The following is a 3,880-nucleotide window of genomic DNA, read 5'->3' as shown; positions in this document are numbered from 1 at the left end:
TTGGTTCGTTACACTACATTATAAGAGTGATTTAAACAATATTTCTTTATAATTGTTGATGCATTTTGTAACAAAAAAATAATAAAGATACATTAATTTGTATATTATTTAGATTTGTCTACACAATATATCATGTTTTGTTTAACTTAATTGCATTTATCACATTTTTTGTTTAAAAGATTACACTTATTTCTTATACAGGGGTGGCCAGTGTAATGAAAGTATAAAACTAGGGGAGGTTTGTGTAGATATAGAAAAGTGAGGGGTGGTTTGTGTAATTTCATTAAAACTCGGGGGGTGTCAGTGTAATTTACTCTATATATATTTATTTATATTTGTGAGGTGAAATGGCATGACTAATTTTTTATAGTTGAGTTTTAAATCCCGTAACTTAATTACAGTAAAGTACATTAGCATGCCCACTATTTTATATTTGAGTTTTAACTCAATTATGAGGACTTAGCAGCAAAATGTGTGTGTATGTATATATATATATATATATATAATAGTTTTGGATTTCGGGTTATCCGAAACCTAACGGGGTCAGGGAAAGTAGTATTATTTTTAACCCCATTTAGTTTGGGTTCGGGTTTGAGTAAATGTAAATCCGACCCCGACCCGCTCTGTTGCCATTCCTATGTCAGACGGCTTTGGCAGGGCAGTACTTTGTACATAGTTGACTTTTAGCTTGTGGCAGGTCTGGCCGTCGTATTGCAGTCTATCCTTGTCGTATGGCAGGAAGGTAGGTAGGATTTGCAGGCAATATGGCAAGTGGGATATCAAGGTAGTGACCTTAGAAGTTGCCCACCATGCCCGAGTAAGTGTAAGGCCTGTGGTTAAGCTCCTTGTCCGACCGTTTCCGTTTCTTGGTCGGTCAAGGAATAAGGTAGTTTCACTAACATGGAATGCATGGTCGACCAGGTGGAGCATCATGGCTGACCATGATATTTTCTTTGACCGGGTAGTATATGCGACCATCCTAGCCATTTAGGATGCCCCTATAACTAGGATGGAACAATTACTCCTAGTATAGTAGTATGCTCGATAGGCGAACATGTTGGTAGACTTTTAGGTGAATTAGTTAGGTGTCATTTAGACTTCTGGGTAGTGTGGCATGTGGCTGATCGTCATTATGTCTTTTTTGGTTATCTGATTGTTTCGCAGCGGAGAGTACTTGAGTGCAGCTCGTAGGATGCATTTTGAATTGGGCTCTAGGTGGTGGCCCTGGCCCTGCTCCGCCCTATAAATAGAGAAGTGTTATTTCTTAATTTTGTTCACTTTTGTTTTCTGAATTCTTGCGCTTTATGAATTTCTTCTACTAATGTATTTACTCTGTTGCCGATCAACTTTCCTATGCTTTAGCTTTTTTAAACTTCTTCTTAGGTAACTTCTTCTCCTTCCCTTATTGTTTTTCGTTGATAATGTCTTATTCTTCTTCCAAACAAGAGCCTAACTCAGGTAGTGTGGAGATCTTATCTCAACCTCCCCTATTTTCACTATCCTTTCTCGACCACGTCGGCTTATGAGACTGACCTTCGAGAGGAGGCCGAGTGATCTCTGAGTTCAACCCTTGGTGGTCGGTCGGAGAGAGAAAATGGTGTTATGGGGGGAAATGTTGATTGACCGAGCAACAGAGCTCGAGAGGCAACTAGCAGATGTGAGTAGCGATTCTAGTTTAGAATTTGACGTTTTGTCTAGTCGTAGGCCCTTCATGGCGAGAACGTTTGCAGCGAAATTCGACTAGTTGGTCATTCCTCCTAGTATGGATAAACATGGAGGTCAGCACTGGTGGGTAGATTGGGAGGTCTTTGGACTTAGTAGTTGTTTCCCAGCTGAGCATCAGCTCAAAGTGAATATTCTGGAGAGTCTTTCGGGCACAGTTGTACTGAAGTCCCCCCAGGTCGACGAGAGGGTCTGCCCAGATCTCTAGGCTGAGGAGGGAGTTGGTTATGCTTTCTATCTATACGACATTTACTAACGGAAGCTCGAATTACAACTTCCTTTCGACGACTATAGTGTGGCCATCTTGGGTATTCGTGAGGCCGAGGAGGGAGTTGGTTATGCTTTCTATCTACCTGAACGCGTGGGGCTTTATCCGGGCATTCACCAACTAGTGCAGGGTCAACGAGCACCCTTGCTATATTATCCTCTTATTTTGTTTTTTCTGCGTTACTGAGAGCACCAACTCAGATGAGGAGAAGGAAGGCCACCATGGGTATGTCTTCAGTCGAGGGTCAAGCGAGCTCTGTTCTCCACCTTTGACAAGTCGGTAAAGAATTGGAAGATGGACTTTTATCAAGTGGAGGTCGAGGGGGGTGGCCGACCACTCATGGGCATACAAATTAGATGAGAGGAAAAGGTTTCACATTGTTTAGAATTGGGAGTTTCATCAGAAGCCTGCGAAGAGGTTTCAGACAAGTGATGGAAGTTTAACTAGTCGAGAAATGGAGGCGACCAAGGAGATTTTGCATTGGTGGCAGAGGGTGCGATTGTATGTTGTTCATCCTTGCAGAAAGAGGACGCAACCCTCGAGCAGCTCATAGGTAGGCTAGTCGAGTTGTCTTTGCATGCTTGAGTGTTTATTCATTATGTACTGACTTCTGTTTTGTTTTTCAGCCGACATGAGAAACAATCTTGACCAGACTCGCCTGCTAACTAAGACACTTGGGAGGGAGCAAAACGGGGCATTTGCGAGTGGCATGCTGGCGAGCAAGCGTGCCCAAACTTCCTCACCTCCAAGGGCTCTTCCAACATCTGGCCAGAGGTCAGATTCCTTTTTTACTTAGCGGGCGACAAGTGGGGATGCTCGACCTACTCATGTTCCTCATCCAGTGCAATTGTCGGTCAAGCTGGCTAGAAGATCGACTTCTGAGCATTCTTCAGAGCAGGGGGATCCTATTGATGCCAAGGTCGTCATATTTGGTTTTGTGTGTCAGAAATCAACCACTAAGGGGAAGGGGTTAGTTGCTCGTCCAAAATGGATTCATCATGCAACTCGACATAAGCATCATACAATACATCATAAGGAGGTGAATCATTCGAAGTGGATGAGGTGTCAGAATATACCTCATCATTGCCCTTGCATGAGTCTGAATTTGTATTGATGTCAGATCTGGCCATCAGACACAGCTTTGCTGACTCCTCCTCACTATAGGTGCTCGATGTCGATTCCTCCTCAGGTACATCCCAAACGATGTAAGCTTTCTTGGATTTGAAGTCCCTGGGAGTGCTCTTCTCTGAATCAACCTTCTTTAGGTAGGTTGGACACTGAAACCTCATGTGCCCTACCTTTCCACACTCATGGCAAGTGAAGCGATCCTTGTTATTCTTGCCTTTACTGGTTGACTCTTTCGCTTCCTTCTTTTGAAACTTTTTGAGTCCTCCTTTTCTTTTAATGAATTTGCTAAATTTTCGGACTAGGAGACCCATAGTTTCATCATCTAGATCGGAATCAGATTCATCATCAATTTTCTCTTCTTTGTCTTTGGAGGTCGTGGCCTTCAAAGTGATGCTCTTCTTCTTCCGGTCTGATTCTTCATTCATGGTCAAGCGACCCAACTCCATTTCATGCTCTTGAAGTTTTCCAAATAAAGTAGCTAAAGGCATAGAATCTAAATCTTTAGACTCAACAATTGCAGTCACCTTTGGTTGCCATCTCCTGTCAAGACAACGCAAAACTTTATTAGTTAGTTCACCTCTAGCAAATGATTTATCGAGAGCAACTAAATGGTTGACAATATGAGTGAATCGCTTTTGCATATCACATATTGATTCGCTTGGTAACATGCGAAACAACTCATATTCGTGGGTCAGCGCGTTCAGTCTTGCGCGCTTGACTTCGCTAGTGCCTTCGTGAGTCACTTGTAAAGTGTCCCACATT

Source organism: Lupinus angustifolius, chromosome LG02 (genome assembly GCF_001865875.1).
Source record: "Lupinus angustifolius cultivar Tanjil chromosome LG02, LupAngTanjil_v1.0, whole genome shotgun sequence".
NCBI lineage: Eukaryota > Viridiplantae > Streptophyta > Magnoliopsida > Fabales > Fabaceae > Lupinus > Lupinus angustifolius.
The sequence above is the reverse complement of the archived record's forward strand: the minus strand, read 5'-3'. Positions refer to the sequence as shown.